Raw genomic sequence first — 10249 nt, forward strand, 5'->3', positions numbered from 1 at the left:
GGGTGGGGGGTCTGGTCCCTGAGGGCCAAGTTCACAGGCCCTCCGTCCTCTTCTGACCTGGGAGGGGTGAGGCGGTGCGGCCCCTCCCGGTGAGGGGGGCTTGCTGCAGGTGGAGGAAGGGGGAGGGGGACAAAGCGGCCCGAGAGACAGGGTCAGCGACCAGATCCGACAGGTGGGGCGGCAAAGCCTCGAGGAGAGAGACGATGCAGAGACACGGGCCGGACCCGCAGACGTGGAGACACTGTGCGGGGGCCTGTGGGGACAGAGGAGAGAGAACGACGGACACTGACGGACAGACGGGGGGGGGGTGAGTGGTGGACACAGACACGGGGCTGCCGGGCAGCTGAGTCCGAGGGCGTCCCGGAGAGCCGCGCGGGAGTCTCTCACCCGAGCTCCGTCCCGAGCTCCGTCCAGGGCTGAGGAGGGGGCGGCGGACTGGGAGGTTCCGTGGGTGGAGGCTGGGGGGCCCCTCCCTGAGCAGGATTTGGGCCATCCCTGAAGCAGAGGGGACGGAGGTCAGGCAGTAGAAGGGAGCCGCCGGGGCAAGTGGACCCTGTCCAAGGTGGAGAGCGTCAGGGCAGGAGAAGACCTCAAAGCCTCAGCCGGCGGTGTTGCTGGAGAAGCCGGCAGGTAAGGTGAGGGCTTCTGGGAACAAAGTCGAGCCTGCGACCGCGTGGGGGAGGGGATGGGAACAGGAGCTGAAGCCGGTCACTCGGACCCTTCAGGTGACCTGAGCCCAGGGTCTCGTCCCGCTTGGTGAGGAGGGGGCTGGCTTGCCCCCACACGGCCAGTTTCATGGCATAGGAGCCCCCCTCACTGGCGTGCAGACGACCAGGTCTCACGGGCAGGCGCACGCGCTCACGTGACACGGCCCCGTCCCGTCGCTGTAGCTGTGGGTTCCTCCGCGGTTATGGTGCCCCGCTCCACCCCACCCTCCCTGCTAATTACCGCCTGGCGGTGCCAAGTCCATTAGCTGCCCCCCCCCCACGCACACCAGGGCTCAGCCCCAGCTGACAGGGGACCCTGAGGACCCTACAGGGAGCTCGGACAGGGACAGCAACCTGAGGCTGTGGGGAGCAGACATCTGGGTCCCCTAGACCCACTGTAAGCCCCACCCTGAGAAAAACCTGCGTGGACTGGAAGCCGGGCTCAGAGCTGGCGGCGGGCTCTGCACACAGGCTCAGTGTGGAGGGGAGCGCCCAGAACTCTCTTCTTTAGGAGGGTGTTGCCAGCTTCTTCGAGCTCCGGAGAGAGAAGCCAGTGGGACTCCCCCAGGGCCACCCCAGTGCGGAGCAGGGCTCACTGAAGGACCCAGGGGTCCGAGCCCGCTGGACCCCCTCAGCCTTCGCAAGCAACCTCTGCCTCCTTCCTGCCGTGCTCCCGCAGGGGCTGGGTTCCTGACAGGAGACAGAGGAGCCGGGACTCTGTTCCGGTTTCCAGGAACAGTGTGGGCAGAGGGTTGGGCAGCCCTGGCGGGGGGTGTCCTGACCTGCATCGCTATGAACCCCCAAGTTAAGGGAGACCCCAGAGAGTATCCTAGACTCCGGAGGCCCTGGGCTGTCCGGGTCTCAGCTGGAGAGATCCTGTCTTGCCCAAGTCCTACAGGGGCCTTGGACAGGCTGCCCAGCGAGGGAGGGGACGGCAGTCCCTGGAGGAGGAGGACCCAGGAATCCCGATCTCTCAGCTGAGCACCCTGTCCGTGCAGCCCCCGCCCCCAGAGGCTGCGAGCCTCAGCTCTGATCCAGTGTTTGGCCGCTCCAGCCCCAGGGCGGTGGGGAAAGAGGGACCTGGAGCCAGGAGGGACAGAGGCAGGAGGAGCCCGTGGAGAGGCTGAGAGGGAGAGAGGGATGAGGAGTCCAGAGTCACAAAGAGAAATGCTGTGCCCCATCTGCATCGTGGGGAGGAAAAGGGACGGGGCCTGTGAGCTGGGAGCAGAGCCCAGGCGGGGTTGTGCTGGAGCCCTGTCCCCCGTCAAGCCCGTCCCCTGCAACATGGGGGCCCTTCCTCTTCCTCCAGGACCAGGCTCCCTGGAGATGAAGCTTCTAGACTCTGGAGCCAGAGTGACAGGTTCCGTGCTTGGCAGCTGTGCGATGGTGGACAAGGCGCTCGGCCTCTCTGTCGCGCCTTGTCCTCGGCTCCAGAACGGGGTGGGGGGGGCGGGGAGGTGGGAAGCAGTGACAGCTACCTCACAGGGCCATTCGGAGGCTTCAGCAAGTCCTGTGTGTGCGTCCCTTCCAGCGGAGACTGGACGTTCCAGGCACAAGGCGGCCTCATTCCTCTGTCTCCTCCTGTCTTCCTCCTTTGCATGCCCTCTGTCCCGGCCTGGCCCTGGTCTTTGGGGGTGGGGCAGGACAGGCTGGCAGGAGCCGTGTGTGGGGACAGTGCTCACAGAAGAGGTGTCTTGCCTGGTCCCGACCAGTCCTCCAGCTGCAGAGCAGACTTGGCTGGTTGTGGGGCGTGGGAGGCGAGGAAGGGGCTTCATCCTCCCTCTGAACCCCTGCAGCCTGCAGGGCTGGGGAGGTAAAGGCTTGAGCAACCCCCACTGACCTACCCCGTCAACTCCCGTTCCTTGATTTTCCCCAGGGAAAACTCCCTTCCCCATCACCTCCTCCGGGCAGCCCTCCGGGATTAGACAGGGACCTGGGTACCCCAGTAGGGTGCTTCTGAGGTCACAAATCCTCACACACTCAAGCCAGGCCTCCAACGTATCCATCCGGGTGGCAGGAACATACTGCAGAGGCTTCCTGTGTCTCATCCCCGTGGCCTCCCGCTCCCGAGTGTCAGGAAGTCCTCCTTGCTGTCTACCCTCTTGCTTCCCACCTGGATCTGAAGGGGTTACTTGGCTCCAGGCGTGCCCACTGCAGGTCCCAGCTGCCGGGGCCTGTGGTCAGAGCTAATGCAGGCAAGAGTCGGAGGACAAGAGGGGATAAAGTTATTAGCATCTTCGTCTTTGAGGGATATTGATTGTCAGGTCTCCAGGCTCACTGGGCCTTATAACGGGGCTCACGGGGGTGTTGGGGGGACTCAGAAAAATCTCATGGCGCCCCAGCCATATCCTGAGCGGGAGCTGAGGTGCCTGCGTCTTCCGTGAGGGAGACTCGTAGAGACACAGTGTAGGGCTGTGCGGAGGAGACTGAGGGCCAGGAGCAGACTGTGGGGGACACGGGCTTTGCTTTAACGTGTCCTCCTGCATGCGAGTGTGACGCAGAGAGAGAAAGAGCCACGGGGCTGGAGAGATTCAGGGGGGCCGCCCAGAGAGCGGGAGACAGGGCCCCCTCTGAAGCTCAAGGACAGGCCAGTCGGGGTCCCATGGTGGAGGCCAGGCCCCCTCCACGAACACTGGGATGTTCCGGGACACCTCGCTGCCTGGATCTGGGCAGCCTCCCCTGCTCCTGGGAACCAGGCGTCGCTGGCGTGGTGCTGGGCGGTGCCCCACGGGGGAGCCTGTCATCCCCGTCTCACCCCCCGTGTGTCTGCTTTGGGACAGTCACGCGGGACAGTCTCTGGGAGGAGGCGTGTGTGCATTTCGTTCTCTGCACACAGCTGTGCTCGCTCCTGCTCTCCAGGTGGAATCAGAAAGGATGGAAGCGGGGGAAGCGGCTCCGGGGTCTGGCTGCCCGCCTCGCCCAGGCTTTGCTGCCCTGGGCCGACCACCGTGGGGTGAGGGCCTCAGAGAGGCAGGTGTGGTGTGCTGGGGACAGGACACTCGCCCTCCTTTCCTTCCTTCCTCAGGACTCCTTCCTGCCTCTCCTCCCCTTCCCTTTACCCTCAGAAGCCCTGAGGAGGGAGTGGGAGCGGCTGGTTGGGCCGGGGGTCAGACTCATTCCTTCTGCCCCAGAGGAACTGGCTTCCCCTGCGCTGGGCTGGGAGAGGAGGTAATTAATGACAGCAAGGCCGAGGGGGGGGGCGAGCATTCAGGGCTAATGTTGGTATTAATCAGGAGCTGGTCCCCAGCGAGGGATAGCGTTCAGCTGGGGCAGTGTGTGTGTGTGTGTGTGTGTGTGTGTGTCCACACACGCACTGAGAGTGAGGGTCTGTGGGGGACCAGGAGCCTTGGACTCATGCCTTCAGCCTCCCTCCCTCTCCATAGTGCCCCTCCCTTGTCCTTGCTTAGTGGAAGTTCCTCCTGCTATCTGTCCTCCGACCTCCTGCGGGCATCCTGATGGAGGGCCGGGATCCCTCCCCAAGTCCAAGTCCATCCCCTAAGCCCTCCCGCGCCCTTACTGCCGGCCGGTGCATTAGGTGATTCCTAAGGCTGCCGGCCCCGCTAATTGCCTCTCATACCTCTCTCATCACCAGGGCGGCCCCCCACCAATTCCATTAGCCCCCCCTCTCTCCCCTGATAGCCCCTAAATCAGCCCCAATTATTCACAGGAGGGGGTCTGGGCTGAGCTGTGATTACAGCTCCAGTGGGGAGGGGGGAGGTGAGGGACGGGAACTGGAGTGGGCAGGGTTGGGAGGGGTGAGGTGGTGGGGGCCGGCACGGACCACCGGGGGCAGGGACCTGGGAGCCTGAGGCAGGGACAGGGACGCCAGGCGAGAAGGTGGGCAACCAGGCTTGTAGCTCCTTTTCCAGGGTCCCCCCACACCTAAAGACCCCGGAGGGTAAGGGAGGGGTCGGGCGGGCATGACCCCTGTGGGTGGGCTGCGCCGGCCAGCGTCTTCAGCACCGCGGCCAAGCACTGAGACAGGCTTGGGGAGCAGCAAGGAGGCTCTGTCCTTCTGGGATTTCCTTTTCTTCTTTTTTTTTAAGATTTTATTTTTTTATTCAACACAGAGAGAGTTCACAAGTAGATAGAGAGGCAGGCAGAGAGAGAGAGGGAAGCAGGCTCCCCGGTGAGCAGAGAGCCCGATGCGGGACTCGATCCCAGGACCCTGAGACCATGACTTGAGCCAAAGGCAGGGGCTTAACCCATTGAACCACCCAGATGCCCCTGGGTTTTCCCTTGAGGCTCTCCCTGCCCGCCCCTGTCCTACCTGTGCTGGCCACCACGTGGGCTGCTTGGGGCCAGGGGCCCCTCCCTCCGTCTGTCTGGGCATCTGGGCCGTGTGGGGCACCCAGCCTGCTGAGATGAGCTGTGTGCTCGGGGGGCCCAGAGCCCAGCCTGCTGCACTGCTGGCCCCCACATCAGGACCCTCTCTCCAGCCCTCTCCGACTCCCTGGACGCAGCCGCCTCTAGGACTCCTCCGCAAGCCCTTCCCCTCCCAGAGGGATGAGCACCCACACTCTGTGTCCCCCACCGGTGCGGTGGCCTCCTCCCGCTCTCCCTGCTTCCACTGTGCTCCCTACAACGCACGGTTACTCTTTTGAAGCTGGAACAGGATGGTGACCCTCTTCTGTTCAAAATCCCCTCGAGGCTCCCCATTTCCTAGACACTCCAGCCGCCCTAGCACCGCTGACAGGGCCCCGTGGGATCCGAGCCCTCCACTCCCCCGACACCACTCGGTCCCAGTCTCCTGGCTCTGGCACGTGCTCTGGCCTGAGGGCCTCTGTGGCCTGGAATGCCCTCCCTGCGGAGAGCTGTGTGGTCCCTCTTCCTCTCCTCTAGGTCCTCACCTGGAGGTTCCCTGTTCAGTGAGGGCTTCCCTGACCCCCTTTCTAAAACCAGGACCCCCAGCACTCCCATCCCCCTCTCCTGCGTCGACAGCCTGTTTGTGACAGCACAGAGGTCACGGGACGCATCACGGTTTTACGGATTTGTCTTCTCCCCACCAGCCCCACAGTTCGGCCGCAAGCCCCATCTTTCCCTCCACGTTCAGGCAGAGGCTTTGCTCTGCTTTGTTCACAGCTGCCGCCCCCATGCCATGCAACAGCAGCGGCTCTACAGACCTTCCTTCCACGAATGAACGAATAATCGCGTCGCCAACTAGCACGTGAGCTCCTGAGAACCGGGGCCTTGGCTTCTCGTCTAATGCAAGGTTCTAAGACGAGTGCCGGGATGTCAGTAGGTCTGTCCGATGAAAGCTGCCGCCGGGGGCGCCTGGGTGGCTCGGTGGATTAAGCCCCTACCTTCGGCTCAGGTCATGATCTCAGTCCTGGGATCGAGCCCCGCATCGGGCTCTCTGCTCAGCAGGGAGCCTGCTTCTCTTTCTCTCTCTGCCTGACTCTCTGCCTACTTGTGATCTCTCTGTCAAATAAATAAATAAAATCTTTAAAAAAAAAAAAGAAGAAAAAGAAAAGAAGAAAGCTGTCGCCGTCATCATCCTTCCGTCATTTCCTCTGCATCCTGGGCCCAAGCGCACCGCTTGTTGAACAAAAGGATGGAGGAGGAGGGCGCCTGGGTGGCTCAGTGGGTTAAGCCGCTGCCTTCGGCTCAGGTCATGATCCCAGGGTCGTGGGATCGAGTCCCACATCGGGCTCTCCACTGGGCGGAGAGCCTGCTTTCCTCTCTCTCTCTGCCTACTTCTCTGCTTACTTGTGATCTCTCTCTGTCAAATAAATAAATAAATAAAATCTTTAAAAAAAAAAAGGATGGAGGAGGCGGGCGCTGGGCTGGTCTGCCACCCGGATCTCCGGGTTGTGGGTTCACGCCCCATGCGGGGTACAGAGACTAAAAAAAAAAAAAGGAAGAAAAGAAAAGAAAATTAAAAAGAATGCGGGCCTTGGACCCCTTGTCCCCTGTGGGAGGCAGGAGGAGGACCTCCATCGTCCCAGCCGCAGGGCTGGGCCCAGAAGCTGAGGCGCAGGCGGCCCCGGGGCTTGGACGCTCAGGAGCTCCGACCCCGCGCTGGCTCCGGATCCCGCAGGCGGTCTCGGCCCGTCCCCGTCCCCGTCCCCGAAACCCCCAGAGTCCCGGCGGCCAGTCGCCCGCTGACCCTGCTCCGCGGCGAGCCCGCCTCTCCCTCTGCCTCCCCCTCCGCGGCTCCCCCTGCTCACGCTCTCGCTCACTCGCCCCCAAATGAATGCATTTTAAAAGCTTTTTGGGAAAAAAAAAAAAAAAAAAAGGAACACTCGGGCTAGATGAGGCAAGTTTAAGGTTCATACGCACGGGTGGGGAAGGAGGGAGAGGCCGGACAGGGTCCCAGAGAGCGCGCCAGGGCGCCGAACCGAACCTGGCGGGCGGAGAAGGCGGGCTCAGGTCCGAGCGGAGCGCAGGTCCCCCCCTTGGCCCCTAGGAGGCGGTGCATCGGAAGCCTTTCAAGGCCCCTCTGGCCTCAGGGGTGCTCCTCCTCTATGGTCTTGGGCCTCCGGACGGAGCCGTGCGTCGGTCTCTGCTGCCCCCTGCTGGAGCCCTCCGGTCCGCCAGCCGCAGACGCGTCCCGCACCGCTGCTCGCGCTCCGGAGCCGCCCCTGCCCGCGAGCCCTCCCCGCGGCCCCGCGCTCCGCGCTCGTCCGTCTCGCGCGGGCAGGAGCCTCTCGGGCAGAGTCCGTGCGCCACACACGGCTTTGATCCCGGATCGGAAGCCGGGACGCCGCTCGGGTTCGTCCCGGGAAAGCCCACAGACCCCCCGCCCCCCGAAGGAGCCGCGGGGCAGGGGCGCCTGGCGGGCTCGGAGCGCGTGACTGCCCGTTGCGGGGTCCCGGGTTCGAGCCGCACGCGGGGCCGCTCGCTGGGGACCGGGGAAGCGCGTCCGGGCGGACTCGGCCGCAGACGTTCCGGGCGGCTTCCCGCGCGGCCAGCGGGAGGCGGTGCGGCGGGCCTCGGTGACCCGGCGCGCGACCGTCCCAGGCGCCTGCGGCAGCGAAGCCCGCCGCGAGCGAGCAGCGCACAGGCGGGCCGCGCGGACCCCGGGACCCCCGGTTCGGCGGCTGCAGGGCGGGGCGGGCGGTCGCGCGCCGGGGGCGGGGCTGCGGCTCCATGTGCCAAGGTCACCGGGAGTTCGACGGCGCAGAAAACTAATTAGATTTATTTATTGTGGGGGCGCCGGGGGCTCCATCGTTGGGCGTCTGCCTCCGCCTCGGGCCACGATCCCGGAGTCCGGGGGATCGAGCCCCGCGTCCGGCTCCCTGCTCGGCGGGGAGCCTGCTTCCCCCTCTGTCTCTCCCCTGCTTGTGCGGCCTCTCGCTGTGTCTGTCAAATGAATAGATAAAATCTTTTTTAAAAAAAATTATGTATTTCTTGGGCCGCTTGCGTGGCGCGGTGGGTTGGGCGACCGCCTTTGGCTCGGGTCATGATCCTGGAGTCCGGGGATCGAGCCCCACGGCGGGCTCCCGGCTCCGTGCGGAGTCCGCTTCTCCCGCGGACCTTCTCCCCTCTCCTTCCCTCTCTCTCTCTCTGTCAAATGAATACATAGAATCTTGAAAATATAGAGAATCTGGAGCAGACTCACGGCGGACGCGGGCTCCAGCACCCCGCGCCGGGCCCGGCCTGCGGGGAAATCAGGAGTCAGAGGCCGGACGGAGCCACCCAGGCGGGAGGTTTTGTAGAAATTACGTGGACTGAGGCATCCGGCCGGCTGGGTCCGTGGAGCGCGCCACCCCTGGTCTCGGGGTGGTGACTTGGAGCCCCGCTTCGTAGCGGAGCTTCCTTTTGAAAGCTACTCTGAAGTGGAGGAGACACAGGGTGACCCATTGGTCAAAGTTCATCAAACTAAGACGTCAAACCAAGTGAACGCGCCAGCCGAAAAGACAAACACTGGGATTCCACTTCTGCCACTGGGGGTAGTAGAATCCATAGACACAGAAAGAAGGACAGACAGGAGTGGGGGCGGGGGGCGGGGACAGGGAGGAGGAGGAGGAGTGGGGCGCTGCTGATTCATGGAGACAGAGTTCGAGTATGGGGTGATGGAAACGTTATGGACATGGATGGTGGTTGCACGGTGTGGAGGTATTTATGCCACCGAACTGCGCACTTTCAAATAGTTAAAGTCGGGGCGCCTGGGTGGCTCAGTGGGTTAAGCGTCTGCCTTCGGATCAGGTCATGATCTCAGGGTCCTGCGATCAAGCCCCGCGTCGGTCTCTCTGCTCAGCAGGGAGCCTGCTTCCCCGCCCCCCTCCCCCACCTGCCTCTCTGCCTACTTGTGATTTCTGTCAAATAAATAAAATCTTAAGAAAAAACACTTGTTAAAATGGTTAAAGTGGTAAATTTTGTTACATAGATTTTGGCATAATTAAAATTTTTTAAAAAGAATTTATTCATTTGACAGAGACAGCAAGAGAGGGAGCACAAGCAGGGGGAGTGGGAGAGGGAGAAGCAGACTCTTCGCTGAGCAGAGAGCCCAAAGCAGGGCTCGGTCCCAGGACCCTGAGACCATGACCTGAGAGGAAGGCAGAGGCTTAACCCATTGAGCCCCCCAGGCGCCCCAATTTTTAAAAATGTTAAAAAGCATCACCGAACAGTACATTTAAAAATATATATTTTATTTATTTGACAGACAGAGATCACAAGTAGGCAGAGAAGCAGGCAGAGAGAGAGGAGGAAGCAGGCTCGCCGCTGAGCAGAGAGCCCAAAGCGGGGCTCGATCCCGGGACCCTGAGATCATGACCTGAGCCGAAGGCAGAGGCTTCACCCACTGAGCCCCCCAGGCGCCCCGAACATTTTACATTTCTAAGTGGATACGTGTTTTATGCCTCAGTAAAGCTGATCCGAGAAATCTCCGAGGGGGGTGTCCGGCCTTGCTCTTTCCGAACCATGGTGGCTTTTTGGGGGTAGGCGGTGCAACCCGGGGCGGGAGCGCAGACCACGGCCCGAACGCTGCGCGGCCGCGGGCACAGCCGCCTCTTCCTGGGACGCACCGAGCTCGCGCTAAGGATTCGCTGACGCGGTCCACGCCGAGGGCTAGCGAGGGGGCGAGCGAGCCGGCCGGGTCACCAAGGTGTCCCCGGCCTTCGAAGAGTGCGGCGCGGGAGCGCGCTGTGGCCGCCAGGTGGCGCCGGCGGAGGTCGCGCCCAGGTCGCGGCGCGCCCCCCGGGCTCCTCCGGCGGGAGCGGAGGAGGCGACCGTGGGCCGCGGCCCGCCTCAGGTCGCGCGGTCGCCGGGCCGCCGGGGGAGGTGCCCGCCGCAGACCGGCTCTTTGGCTCCCAGCGCGGGCCCACTTTGCGGTCCGGAGGGCTGAGGCGCGGGAGGCGGAGCAAGCCGGGGCCCTGCGGCTGCTGGGGAACCACGAGGGTCCCGGTCCGGGGGCCCCCCCGCTCCGCTCCAGGGCAGGCCGCCACCCCAGCACCGCTCCCTCCAGCTCGCGGCGCCCCCACCGTCCCTACGCCTGCCCCCCTCCCGCCGTCCCTAGCCCCCTCCCCGACGCCCCCAGCTCCGGGCTTTCCCCGCGCCCCCAGCCCCGGGCCCCCCCGGAGCCCCCAGCGCCCCCCCAG

The sequence above is a fragment of the Neovison vison genome, chromosome 10, assembly GCF_020171115.1.
Source record: "Neovison vison isolate M4711 chromosome 10, ASM_NN_V1, whole genome shotgun sequence".
NCBI lineage: Eukaryota > Metazoa > Chordata > Mammalia > Carnivora > Mustelidae > Neogale > Neogale vison.